This window comes from Euleptes europaea, chromosome 5 (genome assembly GCF_029931775.1).
Source record: "Euleptes europaea isolate rEulEur1 chromosome 5, rEulEur1.hap1, whole genome shotgun sequence".
Classification (NCBI taxonomy): domain Eukaryota; kingdom Metazoa; phylum Chordata; class Lepidosauria; order Squamata; family Sphaerodactylidae; genus Euleptes; species Euleptes europaea.
In genome coordinates this window covers 59,242,835-59,263,352 of record NC_079316.1, presented here as the reverse complement: position 1 = coordinate 59,263,352, position 20,518 = coordinate 59,242,835, and the positions used below count along the sequence as shown (strand labels likewise).

The 20,518-nt window shown below is 42.8% G+C and overlaps 2 protein-coding genes across 3 annotated transcripts in view; one reads left to right on the top strand and one right to left on the bottom strand.

Moving 5' to 3' along the window:
• The window catches only part of ADD3 (adducin 3), a 118,000-nt gene that overhangs the window by 69,933 nt on the left and 27,549 nt on the right, over positions 1-20,518 (bottom strand). The window lies entirely within an intron of this gene.
• Positions 3,263-20,518, top strand: part of XPNPEP1 (X-prolyl aminopeptidase 1) — a 130,398-nt gene continuing 113,142 nt past the window's right edge. The window contains exon 1 of the mRNA XM_056850576.1: positions 3,263-3,267. The gene's annotated coding sequence lies outside the window, so the exon portion shown is untranslated. The remainder of the gene's footprint in view (positions 3,268-20,518) is intronic.

Here is a 20,518-nt window from a genome sequence, read left to right as displayed (position 1 = left end):
ACCTTTTAACACTTCTGGGTGCTTAGGTGACACCCCTCCCCCCAATCCAGAGTTAGGAATCTTGCTCCTTGTGGGAGATGTTCAGCCAATGACTTCCTCTGGCACACAGCTGTCATCTCTCTCTTCCCAATCCAGGTTTATGATGCACATTTATCAGTTCATTTGGCAGGTAGGCCACATGGCTGGTTTTGCCACTGAGCCCAAGTTCCTCTTTTTCTGTCACTGCCCTCTTGGGAAAATAAACAGTTGCCACCATGTCAGGGTCCTGATTATAACAGGTATCTCTATTTACACCATCTTTTCTATAGTCCTGCAATTCATGTCAGCAGCAAACATGGAAAAGTTTTGTCACAATGTTTTCAATCATTTTGTTGACTATAGGACCTTGTTCTTATTCTACCCAAACTACACAAGCTTTAATTCAATCCAAGTCTATTCATATAGGACTCTTAATTACAATGATCTAATACCAAAATAACACAAACAGTGGCTTGCCGGTTCCTGTTAAATGTACATTCAGTGAACAATTCTAAACAGATCTACTAAGAAGTAAATCTCATTTTATTCAGTGAGGCTCACCCCCCAGGAATGTGTTCTCGTGATAATGCAGATTTAATATCCCATAACTATTTCCCCTAAGTCAGTTCATTCATTAGTTTTCTTGCCATTCTGAACACAGACCCAAATGCAAACCTGTAGTTTATACCCAGACAAATCTTCCATTTCTTTGCAATAAATTTGACTAATTAAGGGGTAAGATTTTGGCAGTCCGACAGAAAAACGTTTGAGATTATGGAAGGATTTTGTAACAGATTTTAAGATTAGTTAAAGATAATTCTTTAGCTGCCTTAGTTGAAACTTTTGGCAGTGATTATAGATTTTCATCATAAACAATACAATGTTTTTTTTAATATTTCAAACCTAATACTTAGACTTAACCCTGCTAGTCAAACAGCTGTCAAGCTCTTTCTAAGTGTTTAGTCAGAAGAGGAACTGATTCAAAGTGTTTTTAACTATAAAGAAATTCTTTGGTTTCAAAAGACACATTTATTCCTTGTCAAACATACCAGCCAGGAACTAAAGAACTACACTTTTCGAACAGATGCAGGATTCCATGCTAGTATTAAACTGCTTTTCAATCAACATTGAATTTCAAACGCTACTTTCCTTGGTGCAAGCCACATCGAGAGCTTCACTAAACACACGGAACTAATTGGTCGCATTAAAAAAAAAGAGATTTTTGATAACTGAATACTGGATTCATGTCCTTTTATCATTCTTCCTGGCCACTTTATTAAAAAATACAGTGTGACTCCAGTGTCACAGGCGGAAACTAAGACAGTGATTTGCCACATAATGAGATGGAGAAGGACAAGATATGTATTTGTCCCCCAAGTTAAAGGTCAATGCTTCATTCACTGTCACACTGTCATTCTAAAGCATACCCCTTCAATGTGAGCACGCAATAGTATATTCCTTTTATCACTACAAACCTTTTGGCTGTTTCACTATGGTTATAGATACAAACCCTACATTGTAATGTACATGATAAACCAACCCTAGATGAATTTTGTATTAAAAGCCCAATAAGTAGGTGGATATCATGATAAGTAATGTATGCCTTGCAACATACACGTGTGGCAGGGAGCAGGACCTGAAAAGCAAACATATGGAAGGGACAGGTAGGGTCACCAGGCAACCAGTGGGAAACCTGGGAGGGGTGGAGGCATTGGGAGTGGCTGTTCGTGACTGTGTGACATCACTTACAAGAAAATCCAGAAGTGATGTTTTGCCTCTCTAGGAATTGCCAGAACCTCTATGGTAAAACCATAAGTTTTTCCCCAGAAGTGGCACTCCGAGTGTGGCAGGAAATGAGTGTCTGGGGCAGAAAATGCCCTGTTGTCACCAGGGGGTCTGGCAAGCCTAGTGGTAAGATCCCAGCAGCAACCTTAGCTCCCAAACTATGCACTTTCATTATAAGGTCTAAATACAGCTTATGCATGAACACATGAACAAGGACCCTAAAAAAGTGGGATTCCCTGATATAAATGTTCACACACGTCTCTGTCCATGTAAGTGTACAGGTTCCTTTGCAGTTCATTCCTGTATTAAGTTCCTTCTTTCGTATTCCCAACAAGACCTTATCATGCACTCCAGCCAGCTGGTCTATAAGTACTTTAACATGAGGAAGGGAGGGTTATCAAATCTGGAATCATCCTTAAATAGCTGCACCACTCTTTTCATAGACTATTCTTGTATTTCTAATAAAAACATTTGATCTGCTCACCCAGCAGCAGTGTTGCACATATATATCCCAGTAAAGAAGTTGAAAGCATTCCAATCAGGTATGTCGAAGTAACAGGGAAGCAGAGAATGGAATCCCTCCCTTTTGGATAGTATTCTTTATTTTGTGCTGCAAAAATTGTTGTAGAAATTACCATATAGATTCCATCTCAATTTTTTCTACCCTTTCCAATCCTGTAAAGAGAAATTTTTCACTGCAAGTCATCTAAAGCTGCAGAGATAAATTTATCAGCTTGCAGAAACTCTTGCTCTTTTAATTTTCCAGTTGTCCCAATTATGCCCAAACCTTCAGAAATTATCTTCCTAGAAGATAATTTGGTATACTGATGAAGCTTGGTATACTGGTATACTGATGAAGCTTCTCTCCAGAAAGGTCAAACTCTTAGATCTTCAGCTCATCAACAGAAGCAGATGCTTCTTCAACTAGTATTCCTTTGTAGAACCTCAGTTAAAGCCGATATATTTGTAAGGAAAAAACAGAGTTGCACTTACCTGTAACTGCTGTTCATTGATGTCTTCGGTGCAGACACACATGTGGGACTGCGCCTGCGCGCAGGCCTGCCGCCGGAAAAAATTCAATAGCCTTAGTCCTCCACCGGGGATGCCCCTCCCTCACAGGCGGGGCCGGCCTTCGCGCCGTGCAGCCCGATTGCTACTGGGCGGGGCATCCCCTTCCCTCCTCAGTTCCTTCTCCGCCGCCGACCAAGACTGGAATACACGAACCAGCTATAACTTAATCCCTTCATTTAATAATTTGTTTCTCTTCTTTTCTTTTCTTTTTTTTTTTAGGTCGACAGCGGGGTCGGAAGGGAGGGATGTGTGTCTGCACCGAAGACATCAATGAACAGCAGTTACAGGTAAGTGCAACTCTGTTTTCATCTTCTGTCTTCGGTGCAGCCCCACATGTGGGATATTAGCAAGCTTACCCAGTAGGTGGTGGGGTCGACTCAGGAAAAAAGGGTCTGCAGAACTGCTCTACCCACTGCTGCATCCTTCCTGGCCTGCAGGTCCAGAGCGTAGTGCTTCACAAAGGTGTCTTCCGAAGACCACGTCGCCGCTCTGCAGATGTCGCCCACAGGAACTTTTCTATGGAGAGCAGCAGAAGAACCCTGCGCCCTGGTGGAATGCGCCCTAATGCCCAAGGGGCATGTCACCTTCGCCTGTTTATAGGCTATTCTAACCGCCGTGACCACCCACCTCGCTATAGATTGGGCTGAGGCGGCTTTACCTTTCTTGGGACCCTGATAGCATACAAACAGGGACTTGGACCTTCTAAACTGTTTGGTACGGTCAATGTAATAAAGGAGAGCCCTTTTTACATCAAGGGTATGTAGCGTCCTCTCTGCTTGAGAGGAAGGATTGGGGAAAAAAACAGGTAGAACTAAATCTTGAGCTAGGTGAAAGGAAGAGATCACCTTGGGTTTAAATCTAAAACTAGGGTGGAGGACCACCCTTTCATTATAAACCCTGAGAAAGGGGCTATCAATACGAAGGGCTGCCAGCTCCCCTACTCTCCTAGTTGATGTCACAGCCACCAGGAAGGCTATTTTAGCCGACAAAAACGACAGGTGTACCTGAGCTAAAGGCTCAAAGGGTGCTAGCATCAGTTTGGCTAGGACCAGGGAGAGTGACCATTGGGGCGTTAGTATAGGAGTAGGAGGAAATAAATTATTAAGACCCTTCAGAAAGCGTTTTGCAAGGGGATGGGAGAAAACTGTATAACCCTCCACCTTATCGTGGAAGGCTGAAATCGCAGCCAAATGTACCCTTATGGATGAGACTGCCAGTCCCCTCTTGGTTAATTCCAACAAATAATCCAAGATCTTAGGAACAGGGCAGGTAAAGGGAGAAAAACTTTCCTGATCCGCCCAGGCTAAAAATCTATCCCACTTCCTGTCATACGAATAACGAGTCGAGGGCCTTCTAGCTTGCAAAAGGACCTCCTGAACCGGCTGTGAACAACCCACTAATGAGAGGGAAGGATTCTCCACGCCATGAGGTGTAGTCTCTGTACATCGTGATGGGCCAGTTCCCCCCAGCGAAGTAGGTTCGGGTGGTCTGGAAGTGGTTTGTAATTCCCCCCCGCCAGGTGTGTAAGAAGGGTGAACCATATCTGTCTCGGCCATCGGGGTGCTATGAGAATGCAGTCGGTGTTGTCTGCAGCTATTTTCCCCAGAACTCGGGCAAGCAGGGGGAATGGGGGGAAGGCGTAAAACAGGCGGTTCGACCAAATGAGCTGGAAGGCGTCTCCCAGGGACAAGGGGTCGCTCCCCGCGAGAGAGCAGAATTCTACCGCTTTCTTGTTGCCCCTGGTCGCAAACAGGTCTATCTGAGGAGTGCCCCACTCTTGGAAAATGGGGAGGATAAACTGATCCTGTAGTTCCCATTCGTGGTTTGTGGTAAAAACCCTGCTCAAGGAATCCGCCCAGGTGTTGTGGATCCCCGCTATATGCATGGCACGTAGGTCTATGTTGTGTCTCCCAGCTATTGCCCAGATCCTCTGGGCTTCCCTGGAGAGAGGAATGGAACCTGTGCCCCCTTGTTTGTTTACATAAAACACTGTGCAGGAGTTGTCCGATTGTAAAAGTGTTCTCGAGTTCTGGAGGATATCTGAGAATGAGGTAAGAACATAACGCACAGCTCTCAGTTCTAGAAAATTAATGTGCATAGACAACTCACTAGGAGACCATCTATCCTGAACATAGTGACTCCCGCAATGACCACCCCAACCATCCATAGAGGCGTCTGTGGTGACTGTAAAACTTGGAGTCCAAAACCCCAGAGGGATCCCTTTAAGAAGATTAGGCTCAGAGAGCCACCATTGTAGTGATCGCAGAATAGGCCTAGGGATAGACAGTCTATGCCACTTGGAGTGGCGAGAGCAGTCGTAGGACCTAATGAACCAATTTTGCAGTTCCCTCATCTTAAGCCTGGCTAGAGGGGTCACTGCAGTGGTCGATGCCATTAGGCCTAATAATCTCTGTATAGAGACTACTGGTTGGTGTCTATATCTCATAAAAAGATGGACTAGCCTCTTAATGGAGGACACCCTCTCAGTGGGGAGGAATGCCTGACCTGCTGTGGAATCTAACACGGCACCAATAAACTGAGCTCTGGGAGAAGGGCTTAATTTAGACTTTTTCAAGTTGACCATCAGTCCCAACTTTGAACAGGTAGAGAGAACCAGCTGCAAATTGACGGAGAGAGACTCAGGGCTAGAAGCCGTGAGCAGCCAATCGTCAAGGTAGGGATAAACCGTGCATCCCTGGTCTCTGAGGAAGGACATAACTACCGCCATGCATTTCGTAAATACTCTGGGGGCCGTGGCAAGGCCGAAAGGGAGGACAGAATATTGAAAAAATTCAGACCCATAACGAAACATTAAGAAGTGTCGATGTTCAGGGTGGATGGAAATATGGAAGTAAGCGTCCTTCAGGTCCAAAACTGCGAACCATGTATGAGGTGAAATAAGTTCCATCACAGAGGGTAGGGAAACCATTCTGAACTTGGAAACTCGTAAATATTTATTCAAAAATCTAAGATCAATAATGGGTCTAGAGCCCCCATCCTTCTTATCAACCATAAAAATACGAGAAAAGAATCCCAAACATGGGAGGTTAACTTTTTCAACAGCACCCTTCAGGAGAAGTTCACCTAGTTGGGGTGCAAATTCTGGGAGTGGGTTGTCTGCCGCAGAACTGGCAGAGAAACAAGTAGGGATGGATTTAAACTCCAGGTGGTAACCCTGGGAAATAGCCCTGAGAACCCAGGTATCAGCGCAGATAGCTTGCCAGGCCTCAGAAAACTTAGCCAACCTATTCATGAACGGTAGTCCCTCCTCTGAGGGTTGCGGAAATAGTCAGAACTTTTGTGAGGGTTGTCTCTGATCCTTGTTCTGGGGGTTAGGGTGAGAGCGTTGCTTGAAACCGTGTTTTGGTCTAGGTTGTTGATGTTGGAATTTATCCTGTGGAGGATACGGGTGAAATCTTTGAAATCTCTGGTATCTGTTGAAGGATGGGCCGAAAGATTGTTGACGATATTGAGGTTTGTCCCTCTGTTGTTGGTGAAAAGGAGGAGCTACCCCTAGAGAACGGGCGGTCTGGGGGTCCTTCTTGAGATTCGTGAGAAATTCTGTGGTAGATGAAGCAAACAGGGTATCGCCTTCAAATGGGAGATCCTCGATAAGTGATCTCGTGTCCAACGGAAGGGCAGTAGAGCGAAGCCAAGAGTGGCGACGTAGGGTGATTGCTGAGGCCATCGTTCTAGCTGCACTATCTGCAGCATGTTTGCCTGCGTTGATCTGCTGTCTCGATAAGCGAGTGGCCTCTGCTTGGATAAGACGCATGGCATTCTTAGACTCCTCTGGAAGCAGGTCAATATGGGGGGCAGCCTTCTCCCACAAAAAAAGCTGGTACCCCCCCATGATGGTTTGATAGTTGGATATACGGAAACTCAGGGCAGAGGAGGTGTATGTCCGTCTGCCCAGCTGATCGAGTCGTTTACTCTCCTTGTCGGCAGGGGTTGAATGTGGTCCCTGGCGCTGCCGAGATTGCATCTCCGTGGTCACTATGGAGGAGGGCGGAGGGTGGATTGTGAGGAATTCAGCCGACTCAGATTTTGTCCTATACAGGTTTTCCACCTTCTTGGAAGAGGCTGGTAAGGAAGCAGGTTTCTTCCAGAGAGATGTGGCTATCTCTGAGAGGCCCTCCAGTATGGGGAAGGCAGCAATGCCCGGTGTATCGGGGTAGAGACGACTAAGGATCTTGTCCTTAGGCCTATTGTCCGTCGTGGAGATATTAATATCCAATGCTTCAGCCATCCTTATCATTTGCTCCGTCCGGAGCCTGAGATCTTCAGATGGTGAAATAGCCTCTGTGTCCCCTACCAGTTCATCTGGTGAGGGTTCTGATACATCCTCAGAGCTTTCATCCCTTGACTCTGTTTCCTCCAGTTCGGATTCCGGTCTAGGAGTGCGCTGAGTCAGAGGGGTAAATGGAGAGGGTAATTGAGGTGTATGAAGGACCACCGGTTCGCCTCTGATGGAAAGCCGTCTGAAGCGGCAGAATTCGATCCAGTCCTTGACCAACTCTGGGGAGATTGTGGGCCCAGAGGTGGAGGGAGCTGGTTGGAAAATTTGTTGTGGTACCGAGGGGGTCGGTACCATAGAGGCTGGGTCTAGCGGGTCCGGATCCGTAATCAAGAGAGGGTCCTCGAGGGGATCCAAGTCTGCTTCAGAGAAGGAGTGGAACGGCGAGTCCAGGTGAGGCGAGGGCGTCCTCGGTACCGAAGGTGGTACCGAGGGCGGTGCCGATGGTGGTACCGAGTGCGGTGCCGATGGTGGTACCGAGTGCGGTGCCGATGGTGGTACCGAGGGCGGTACCGGGATGGAGACGTCCGGTGCCAGGGGTCTTGGTGTCTCCGCAGGCCTCTTATACACTGGATGGCCGGAGCTAGACGGCTTGTCAAGATGTTTCGTCTTGCGTTTGTGCTTCTTATGGCTCCGGGACGGATCCGAGGAGGTCGGATCCGAGGGTCTCGGTGTCGAACTGGTACCAGGGGTCGGTACCGATCTAGTCGACTGCGTGTCTCCCGGGGTCCTAGAACCCGTCGAAGGGGAGGGAGCCGAGAGAGCCTTTTTCCACAATTCGGCGCTCAGCCGGTGCGCGCGAGCATTGCGAGACCGGGTAGAGAAGCCTTGGCATATGGAGCATTTAGACACGTTGTGACCTTCGCCTAGGCAAGTTAAGCAGAGTTCATGTTGATCTGAGTGCGGTATCTTGGCCGGGCACTTCTTACAGATCTTAAAGGGGGCCTTAGAGGCCATCACGTATTCAGCTTATTTGTTAACGTCCTTTAGTTACTTATTTTATTTTTAAGTTTCTTTCTTCTTATCTTTTTTTTTTTTTTTTTTTTTGTAGGAAAGAGAAGGAGGGCCGGGCGCGGCCCACAGAACTTACGAACTCGGAGAGGTAAGGCAAGGAGCTCCAATCCAGGCGGCGGCAAAAAAGGAACTGAGGAGGGAAGGGGATGCCCCGCCCAGTAGCATGCGGGCTGCACGGCGCGAAGGCCGGCCCCGCCTGTGAGGGAGGGGCATCCCCGGTGGAGGACTAAGGCTATTGAATTTTTTCCGGCGGCAGGCCTGCGCGCAGGCGCAGTCCCACATGTGGGGCTGCACCGAAGACAGAAGATGAACTTGGTTTTCTTCAAGTAAACTGATATCAGTATTTGCAGACTACAAGAAAACATGAGTACTGCATTTCATTCATTAATGTAATATATTTATATACTTATTTTACTAAATAGGCTCAAAGTGGTTTACATACACAATACAAATTAAAATCAATGTCCCCAAAACACTAAATGGCCAAAAAGAAAATGATATCCAACCAAATGCTCTCCTAAGTCTTGTTCCTCTTTCTGAATTGCAGAAGGGAGGTGCAGAAATGCATCTTGGATTTCAGCGCTGTGTGTGTTATATGAGCTTATAAAGGTACAATGTTGCAGATAAAAATCTTCATAACAAACATACTTTTTGAGCAAATAAAACCTTGTTTTAGAAAGCATTTTACTTGTTCCAAAAGAAAACAGCGTTTTTCCAGGGCTGTTCAGAATGTCTTATTTTTCCATTGCAAAAGCTGAAAAAAATGTTCTCTTTCTGTTCTTTTCACCCTCAGCTTTCACTATAAAGCTTTCAGTGGGTAATGATCAGACCATGCTCAAGCTTTCACTTTCAACTTCTTGCTAGAAATCTTATCTATACAACACAATAGATGTAGTGTATGTCCTCTCTCATCAACAATCTGGGAAAATTCCATAGTTGCCATGTAGCCAAGAAGTCTGACACAACAATGCAGCAGGTGTAAAGAAAACAGTTCATTCCTTCTGTAAGTACCTTCTAAATATCTGCGGCTCAGAGGTGGTGGTGGTGGTGGGAAACAACATATGAATTAATAGGAAAAAAGGTTTCTACAATGTCACATGACACTGTATCAAACTCTTATTTGAAGTTACTATGGTAGACGGGGAAAATTACTCTTAAGCAATCCTACCGATAATGGTACATTTCTAGACAGAGATACCAAAGCTCTCCACATCTGACCAGCAAATACTCAGAACAAGTGGACCAGAACAAGTGTTATTTTCTCTGCAAGGTCTGGCACAATGGCCTATATCAAATTATTTCCCCCTCCTATTCTTGAGATGTAGTTAGTGAATGTTCCAGGTATTTTTAAACACTGAGGGTTTTTTAAAAAAAACAAAATGATAAAAAGAGCGCCTGTAGCTTTAAGCAATGGCTTCCCTCAGAGGCTCTTGCTAGGCAGCCTCCTGTATTCCAGACTGGGTTTCTGTGAGTAAAAAGACAGGGAAGGGGGCAGGGCCCTTTCCAGGCCTATTTTTGGCTTTTAAGGGAGGACTCATTGGGGCCAGGCCTGATAAGATTGCCAGCTCAACATTGGGAAATTCCTGGAGATTTTGTGCTGGAGTCTGAGGGCAGGGTTTGGAGAGAGGAGAGGCCTCAGCTGAATATAATGCCATAGAGTGCACCTTCCAAAGCAGTCATTTTCTCCAGGGGACAGATCTCTGTCGTCTGGAGTTCAGTTGTAATTGTGGGAGATCTCCAGGTCCCATCTGGAGGTTGGCAACCCTAGGACTGGCAGCAAACACTGGGTGACTTAATACCACCTGACTTGAATGACTGAACTAGGCCTGACTGCTTGCTACTGTTCAACAGCAACCACCCTATGAAAGCCAGTATGGTATAGCAGCTAGAACTTCAGAGTAGAGTCTTGGAGACCCAGGGTAGAATCCCCATCTTGTTGTGGAAGCTCACTGGGTGATTTTGGATCACTCACATTCTTTCAGCCTCCCAGGGTTGTTGTACGGATAAAACAGAGAGGAGCATAAAATAGAGAGGAGAATAATGTAAGCAAAGGAAACACCATGCGAAGAGTTGTTTTACAATTATTTCTATAGCAATCCTTTCTAGAAGAAAAGGAACATGCCTGGCCATCTAAGCTCCACATAAATTGAATTCCAAAACCAATTTCAAGTTCTGAATTTGCACAGTAATCTCAGTGCTAATATTGTGTGGGTGGAGTGAATCCTACTCCTTCACACATTTCAAAGGAGTCTGGCAGTGTTGCCAATAACATTCTATTTCCAGAAGGGCAACTGAGAGATCAACAGTTTAAGACTAAACTCCATACATGTGCTGCTGCATGCCAGCATTATTTCCGTATACTATTTTACTTTGTGGAAATTGCATCTACAATCTTTCCTCCCTTTATAAAGATGATGGTAATCAGAAATCTATACTAAAATGTTAAATGCAAATGTCTGACAATTGAATGGGTTTGCCTAACTGCATAAATTATCTTTATTAAGCTGTATGACTAGGCAAAAATACAAAAACAAAACAAAGCCTGAGACTCCAAATGTAAATTAAAATATATATATATATTCAACCTGGTTGCCTTTTAATGCTATCAGTCTACACACTCATCAAGTAAATATTAACTGGCATTTATATAGCACTTTGAATATTCAAGTGTTTCTCATGCATTATTACGCAGCGTAATCATGTAAAGTAGGTATTACACCCATATCATGTGGTAGGGTCACCAAGTATGAGAAAGGCTCGTCTAAGGCTACCTATTGAGTTCATAGGATCTGATTTTCATTGAGGTTTATAGTCTTCCTGATACATAGTTTGAAGTTTTGTATATAGTTACTTGTTATGGGTGAGGGATTGCCAAGAGGTGAAGGGTAGACAGCCAAAACAGCAATCCTGGCCTCAAAGCTCAGGAAAGGGCCTGAAGGTGATTGCTAGAAACAGATGATGGAGGTTTAGTGCACATAAAGCAACGTATCCCAGCAGCCTCTGAAACTGTACAGCAACCTCCACCTCTCTCCGCAGCAAGATAAAAACATGCCATTATCCCTGCAGCCTGTGGAGCACGCTGTAATTTACAGTTCATTCAAAGGGGTTGCAAGAGAGGCTTGTGTGCTTCTTCCAATCAGCCCAGCATGCCCTGCGTTTCACCCTCTGCCTTGCAAACTGTTTTGTGGGACAGAATGGACTACTGCAGCTATTCTGTCATGTGTCTATTTTGAGGGTTAACAGCTTCAACTTCAGAGATGTCAATTAAGTACTTTCACAAACACGCTTTAAAAGCATTTTTTTTTAAACGAACAAAGGCAAAAGAAAGTATCAATCCGTTTTATCCATCTCATTAGAAATTAGACAAACCTAGCCAGGGGTAAAAGATGATTGATTCACCAGCACCCACATCTACTGTTTGAACTACACTCAGCCTTTTAGATGTTTCTGTGAGAAATGAATGGTCTGTGTGTGTCTGACAAACTTGATTCTTTGATGTTAAGCAGAAGAATGAAACAATCCCCTAAGAAAAACATCAAAATGACTTTTTAAAGAGATTAATTTATCATTTATTGGATATCCCCTATCAGCAAGAACATAGTATAAAAAGCAAAAAGTGATGTTTCAGCAATATTCTTCCCTATTTATCTTCCTTTGCAAAGAATGGAGGGGAGGAGGTATCTGCTTTCAAAAAATTTAGGTGGTGATACTAAGCAGGAAAATGAGGGACAGATAAGGAATGAATCCCTACAATGGTCACACAGAGTAAGTTTTAATCATATTGTGGAAGAGGAGTGATGAGCTCCATTAAGCTCTTCTTTGGAACTCTCAAGGCCTTAGAAAGCTGGCTTGACTGTTTCTTCTGTTATATGCAGTATCAATTAATACCCTGAAGATCTGCTAGTTTTCAGAGCCAACATAATGCAGCTGGAGCAATTCCAAGTTTAAGAATGCTTGACAAAAGTGCACAGGAATTCACAGGATCCTTAGAAGAATTTCACTACCTTCCTACCAGCTATGAAAACTAAGGGCTGATTTACATGAACATTTCCTGTTCATTAGTTCTGAAACCCATCTCCCTTCCATTAGTGATCAGTATAGCACTAGCAGCATTAAGGGTTGGCTTTTTTACTTATTGATAACTTTGCCTCAGGCTCAGAAGGAAGAGCCATTTCCATAGGCACTGTAGAGCATGCATTGCATTTTCCATGACAGTGGGTTACCGCATTATGTATTCCCACCGATGTATTAAGAGTTTGAAAATGTTATAAAAAACATCGCTTTAAAAGGGTTTTTGGATACTACAGCTAAAAAATGGTTGGAAGACGTTTTCACAGCTAAAGGGGCCAAACAAAGTGCAAACAGTATTTTTTATAATGTTTTCAAACTCTTAATACATTGCTGGGAATACATAATGCGGTAACCCCCCAGTGTCTCAAGGCCTGGTGGAGAAGAGTGTTTTGAAGTTCCACACTTCCCAAGGATGTGTGGGGGGTCAATCTGGATCAAGCACTGGGGCACAGGAGGAGGAAGTCTAAGCCCCTTCTCTCTGAATGTTGTACTCCCAGTCCAATTCAGAACCACATGCACCTGGGAAGCATGGAACTTCAGAACAAAATTCCCCAACCTAACCTTCCTGGGGGAAATGTAACATGCAGTTAGGCCCTGCAGGATAGCCGCTGGCATTTGAAGGCTGCCATACCTTGCTTATTCTGGAAGGTACAAACAATGAGAAAATTGCCATTTGTGCAGTCCAAGACTAGTCCAGGCTAAGAGCCAGTGTGGTGTAGTGGTTAAGAACGGCGGTTTGGAGCAGTGGACTCTAAACTAGAGAACTGGGTTTGATTCCCCACTCCTCCACATGAGCGGCGGGGGCTAATCTGGTGAACTGGGTTGGTTCCCCCACTCTTACACATGAAGCCAGCTGGGTGACCTTGGGCTAGTCACAGCTCTCTTAGAGCTCTCTCAGACCCGCCTACCTCACAGGGTGTCTGCTGTGGGGAGGGGAAGGGAAGGCCATTGTAAGCCGGTTTAATTCTTCCTTATGTGGTTGAGAAAGTCGCCATATAAAAACCAACTCTTCTTCTTCTAATGAGAATGGTAGTGGCTCTACCTCAGCACAGGAAAATGCAGGCAGTAAATGAAGCATCTCCCACCCCCTTTGTACAGACGGCTGGTGGAACTGAGGTCACTCAGTAGACAAAGCAATAACCATATATAGTTATTTTCAGCTGTCTGAAAGTACAACCATGTTTGCATTATTTTAATAATATATTTCTAAATAACTCACAAAGTCTAAACTTTAAGTGTCTGTGTAAGATAGACATAAGTAATTCCTGTCACCAGCACTGGTGTAAGTGCACTGCTTCTGTAACAAAAGAGTGCAATTATTACATATCCATACATACTTTTTAAAAACAAAACATTAAATAGTTAATTTCCTGCATTGTTCAGGGGGTTGGACTAGATGACCCTGGTGGTCCCTTCCAACTCTATGATTCTATGAAATATACTAAAGTAGGAAATATTCAGAGATACTGAAGTTGACCCCCAAAATATGGGTTAATTCAAGAGGCATAACGCATATGCAACCTGTGCTTCAAAAAACTGTAGCTTCCTCACAGGTTATAAAAAATACCAAATAGTTCAGTAAACACTGTGACACTGTAGACAATCTTGCAGAGGCCAGTTCCCAATTGCTTCATTTCTGACACCTTTTGCAATAGCCATTATAATGCAAGACTGCTTCTGGAACATTAATGTCTACACCAGAGGGATTAGAAGCCTCTTGAAAAGATTATTTGATTTACTACTCAAATTAGAACCAAGAGATCAATCATTAACCAATCTTAACAAATCACTGGTATTATGGGGAAATATTTTAGCAGTGAAAGCCATCAAGTTCCAAAATATGTAGCTTTGTAGCCACAAAAATTCCTAGCATTCAAAATCTGAAATGATACACATATAGTGAACACTGAATATAGGTCTGCAAATACATACAAGCCGATTCATGCTGTAATAATGTCAAGTTATACATTCAGGATGTAAAAACTGAGCTGTAGCCTCTGTTCTGTTGCAACACTCTTGCTTCCTTTTACAGACCACATCACTTAGTCCCAAAGCTGCAAAATTACTGTTATGCAGGCATGATAACTAATTAATACAGTCTTCTCCAGCTCTGCTTCAACACTTGCCTACAGGGAATGTCTAATACACACACACACAAATCACATTGTAATAATTTTCTATGATCATACACAAATAGAATGTTATTTGCTTTAGTGTTATTGTCTTGCCATTCTAAGGGACAGACATTCAATTCTAAACCTTAAAACTTTTTCCAATTGACTAGACTTTGACATAGGTTTTCTCTTTATTTCAGGCACAGCTATTTTCCTGGATGTTACTCCTCTCGCTACAAACAAAAACTTTTGAGCTCACAGAACAAGGTGCTAAATTGGAAGAGGATTGATAAAAAAGCATGGCATTATTAAAATGCAGAAACTTATCAGGCACTTCCAAGCCTAATTTTGTTCATTAACCCCTTTAACAAAATACAGCAACATCCCCAATGCTGAACTCTTGTCAATATATCCAGAGTTAATCTGTATTGGTTATATTACCTCACCAGTAGATAAGCTACTTCTGAGAGCCAGCATGATGTACTGCTTAGAGCGTCAGACCAGATTCAAATCCCTACTCTGCCACGGAAGCTTGCTGGGTGACCTTGGGACAGCCATAACTTTCAAAAAGTTATAGATGAGGTAAAACTGAGTTTAGAAACTCTACCATTTCAAATTGCAGGGAGAAGTTCAAAAAAGTAGCTGCTCCCCTAAATGACAAAAAAAAAAAAAAAAACCCCAACAACAACCCCCAAACCTTGCACATATTAGCATAACAGATGGAACGGTCCAAAGTCAGGGAAGAGGGTAGGCATGAACATTCTTGCTAACTTTATATTATTAGCAGGGACGTTTTATAGTTGTTATGGTGCTGCTTTGAGCAACATTCACTTTTGTAAGTCAATACGTGAAGTCTGAAATAGTACGGTCCAAACATATGTTTGTCATGGAATTTAATTTCATTCACATACACTAAGGAGAATGTAATTTTCATAGGTTTGAATTTATTGTTAGCATCAGGAGGTCTGAAATTTGCTTGTAACTTCCTATAAAAAACTATGAACAGGAATTTTCTCACTGTTCCAGCACATGGACGTCATGTCCCTGAGAGACAGAGCTACCTAGCCAGCAGGAACAACTTTTGTTGCTTGTTAAAGTGACTTATGAATAGCTGGTCATCTATCATCATAAATCTCATGAAGGGAACAATGCAAATGGTAACTTGTACTCAGCTAAAGTTACCAGTTGTATTGTTAGAGGAACATCATCCTTTAGTATAAACACCAGAAAGAATTGTTTTCACATGCGCAACTTATATAGGCTCACAGCACATAATGACATGCATTTCTCAGATCTGAAATTCAGTGAAGCTGCTCTTTTCTGCAGATGCTCTTGGTAAGAGAGCTGGAAACATAACTCATTAATAAATTCAATTTAGGTCGATTAGGAATGGCATGCATTTTCATTTACTATCAATAGTACTTATCAATGTCAGCATAATCTGTGTACCTTTAATCCTATGTTATCCAATATTCTTTAATTAAATGAAAGATTACTAATAAAGTTTTTAACTAAAACACTGAATAATTGTTGTCTAGGAAGGCAAGGTTTTCATACTGACCCTGGAATAAATAAACAAACTTCTGATTCTCCCTTGAAGTCAGAAGATTGGGTCCTGAAACTGGTGATTGCTAAAGGGAGCAATCACACACCATGCAGTACTGTGAATTAGTAGCCAGTGTAAAAGTATCACTTTAATTCAACCAAAGAAATTTGTTTTCTATGTGATTGTTTTAAGGTGCTACTCTTTCAAAGTTGGTCTCTTGGTCCATCTCAGGTTCTCCCTTCATGTGAGAGAAAGAGCTCTTAGATAAATCATTTGATAAAGATGGGGACTGCAGCTAAAAACAGCCTTGGAGAAAGTCACAGCAATTTATGGGCCTCCAGTATTCAATCCCAAAATCAGTCCCATTCTAGTTCTCATATGTGTGAACTAAACACACAAGTGTATGTGTGTAAAGTGCCACAAGTCGCTTCCTACTTGCGTTGACCCTATGAATTAATGATCTCCCAAATTCCCTATGGTCAACAGCTTTGCTCAGTTCTTGCAAACTGAGAGCCATGGCTTCCTTGGTTGAGTCAATCAATCTCACGCTGGGTCTTCATCTTTTCCTCCTGCCTTCAACTTTTCCTAGCATCATTGTCTTTTCATCAGTCTTGTCTTCTCATAATGTGACCAAAGTAAGATTACTCAGTTTAACTTCTAGAGAGAGTTTAGTCTTGATTTGATCTAGAACTCACTTAGTTGTCTTTTTGGCCATCCACGGTATGCATAAAACTCTCCTCTAACACCCCATTTCAAAGGAATCAACTTTCATCCTGGCTACTTTATTTATTAACCAACTTTCATACAACCCATACCAAGTAATGGGGAATTCTATAATATGAAATATCTTGATCTAGGTTGCCAGCAACACACCCTTACACTTGAGTATCTTTTCTAGCTCCTTCATGGCTGACGTTCTCAGTCACAATCTCCTTCGGATTTCTTGGTTGCAGTCTCCCTTTTGGTTGATGATGGAGCCAAGAAGAAAATCTTGACCAATTTTAATTTCTTCGTCGACCTTGTGTAAAAAAATTGTCTTCTTGATGTTCAGCTGTATTCCTGCTTTGCCATTTTTCTGCTTTAACCTTCATCAAAAGTCGTTTTGAGTCTTCACTATTTTCTGCCAGTAATATCATGTCATCTGCACATCTCAAGTTGTTAATGTTCCTTCCACCAATTTTCACTCCACCTACATCTAAATCTAAACCAGCTTTCCTTATATTTTCTGCATATAGATTGAAGACATAGGAAGATAAAAAACATCATTGTCTGACTCCTTTGACAATTGGGAATAATTCTGTTTCTCCATATTCTGTCCTAACAGTAGCCTCTTGTCTAGAGTATAGATTGCACATCAAAACAATCAGATGTTGTGGCACACCCATTTCTTTTAAAACCCACCATACCTTTTTATGATCCATGAAGTCAAAAGCTTTGCTGTAATATATGAAAAACAAGCTGATTTTGTTCTGAAATTCTCTCATATGCTCCATAACCAATGTAAATTTGCAATATGATCTCTTGTGCCTTTTCCTTTTCTGAATCCAGCTTGCACATCTGGAATTTCTCATTCCACATATGGTAACAGTGTTTGTTGTAATATTTTGAACATCCCTTTACTCGCATGAGAAATTAATGCGGTGGTCTGACAGTTGCTGCAGTCTTTGGCATTTCCTTTTTTGAAATTAGAATGTAAACTGAGCATTTCCAATCTGTGGGCCATTTTTTGTTTCCCATATTTGTATGAATATTCCTGTTAAGATTTTGATGGACTCAATTTCTGTGGCTTGGAATAGTTCTATTGATCTGATCCTGGTGATTTGTTGCTTTTATTGCAATGTTTAAGCATTCCCTTTCTCATTTTACGATTTCAAGTTTACCTTGATTTATAGTTCCTAGCCTGTCTGTCAAGCCCACCTTTTATTTCCCGCTCTGGTCTTAATCCCACCTCCTCTGTCCTTGAGGAGCTAATCATCAACCCCTCCCCATTCACCCAATAGCACCTACACCTGTGTCTGGCCTGGCCTCACCTGTTTCCCTGATCCAGATGACCCTCTTCAAGCATCTGCTGGCTGGCTCCTGTAGATTCTCTTGTCTGCCCTAGGCAGGCAGCCTGTCCCATGGTGCCCTACCTTCCCTCCAATGGCTGTGGACTAGATAAATATCGGGGGGGGGAGTCCGGGGGGGGCTCATGTCTGGACAATTTCATTAACAGAAGTTTAAAATGCTATTCATAATCGCAACTTATTTCCTATAATGTTCGATAAGCTCTTTATTCAATAAATACAGGCCATACCAGCCTCAGAATGGAATCAATGAAAAAGAGATGCATAATTTTCTTCCAAATTCAAATAAAGCTGCTGTTCTATAAACAGGAAGCCATTACACTGGAAAAACAAACTACTGCTATAACTTTTATAAAAAGTGACTGGGTGGTCTCAGACCATGCATAAAAGATAGGTACTCACAGCATATTAGACAACATCACAGCTTTAGTTTGTTTCTTCAGAGACTGCAATACTACCCTCATATTTTGGAGAGAATATGCTGAAGACACATACAACATCTGGTTTCAATCACTTTCAAAAATTGTTTTCCTTGAATTTTATCAGAGAAGCATACTATTGGGGACACAGTCCAAATTGGCAAATGTAGCATATAGAGGGAAGTGTTACAAATATATTCTCACAGATACAATTTTCAATATTTAAATAATGGAGTTGTCTTTAGACAAGAACTTAGCTTGTTAGAGATTCAATTAAATACTGCCAACAACTTTAGTTTCATTCAGTAATTTACTATTGGTAAAAATTATTTTCAGAACATAAATAGCTCTGACCCCAACTCTCTAACACACACACAAATTAAAATTTCATGCAGTGAAATATCATTGAGGTACATCTTAATAACATAAAGTACACAGAATTATGTACCTTAGCTAGACATGTGCAAAAGCTCACTGCTTGTATCCAAGCTAAGATCCTGGCCACCACTTCCCTTCACACTTGGTTATGAATGGACATGCCATAGCAAATAATTTGGTCGATGGGAAGGGAACACCTCCTATTAACAGGACTACTGGGTGTCCTGAATGCTGGCAGACCTGAAGGCCAGATGTGGGTAGCATAGTCAGATAGCAGTCTGAGGTCCAATACCAGGTTGTTTTATGACTGGGTCCAAAGCATCAGTACCAGAAGCGAAGTCAAAATGTTTAGTCAAAGTCTCTTCCAAGGTCCAGGCTATGAGAGTTTAAGGAGAGTCCACAGTGAACACAGGATGGTTGCAACAAGTTGTTCCCTTACTGGCCTGGATGCAAGTGCCTGCTTAAATAGGCCTGGGGTGAACCAGCTGTTGCTTGTTACTCTGTCTCAGCACTCCTTGCCTGGTGAAGCTCATTAGCCTCATCACTGTCATCAGGGAGTGTTCTTTGCTGGGCTTGTAGTCCAGCACTCCTTCTAAGATTGTGTAGCCTTTTATGCCTCTGCTCCAGCAGCTTTGGGGGGGGGCCTCTCTGCTGACACATCCTGTGCTGGCCCTTTGACACAGGTGAGTCCCCTGTGCTGGGTGGCTGTATACACTGGAAGGACTCGTCTGTCTGTGGCTGCTCAGCCTGCTGCTATTCCTCTTTTTCACTGCCTGCTGCTTCAAGGTCCTCATCTGAGGAAACCTCAGTAGGCTGCCCCATGATACTGGGCCTCCATTAAAATGAAGTCTGCTGTAGGGGAGAGGTCAGGGTCATGAATGGTTGGATTGGGTAATTAAATGATGTTAGAGTATTGTATTTAGTGTATTTATTTGTAATCAATGGCTGATGGATTTATTTGTAATCAATGGCTGATGGATTTATTTGCTCACTCTGTATACAGATGATTGCAAAGTGGTGTGCAGTGATGACAGATCTGAGAGAGGCAGGGCAACCAAAACTCTTGTTGGGCTATGTGAGAACATGCTAATTGCTCTACACTGAAGTGTATTCTGAATAACAGGCTTTAACTCCCTGCACAAAGTCAAATAAAGGACAAAAAATTGGCTGCCTATTCACAGCAAGCAAGCAAAATGTAAGCTGAACCAGTAGGTGTTCAAGCATCCCTCAGCAGTTGTATAAGCTTCCAAAGCACAGCAGACACTATAGCTGTGCAATTCAGAACGGCATTAGTCAGCCTCTCTTTGTGTTTACGACCAGCAAGAGCATACACAGAAGACTGGGGCAAGTGGTAGGCCTGTGCTATACTGCCAGTGCAAGAAAGAATCAGAGGTAGAAATTAATATATGGTTCAGCTATAAAAGCCTTTACCCTGACCTGGATATCCCAGGCTAGCCCGATCTTGTCAGATCACAGAAACTAAGCAAGGTTGGCCGTGGTCTGTATTTGAATTGAAGACCACCAAGAAATATCAGGGTCACAACACAGAGGCAGCAATGGCAAACCGCCTCTGAATGTTTCTTGTCTTGAAAACCCTACAGGGTTGCCATAAATCAGCTGCGACTAGACACTAAAATAAAATAAAAGCCTTCATTGTCATTGAACAAATCTCTGTATATATAATATTTTTCTTTCTATTACATTTATCGAAAGATACACTAAGAAAAGTCTGAACATAC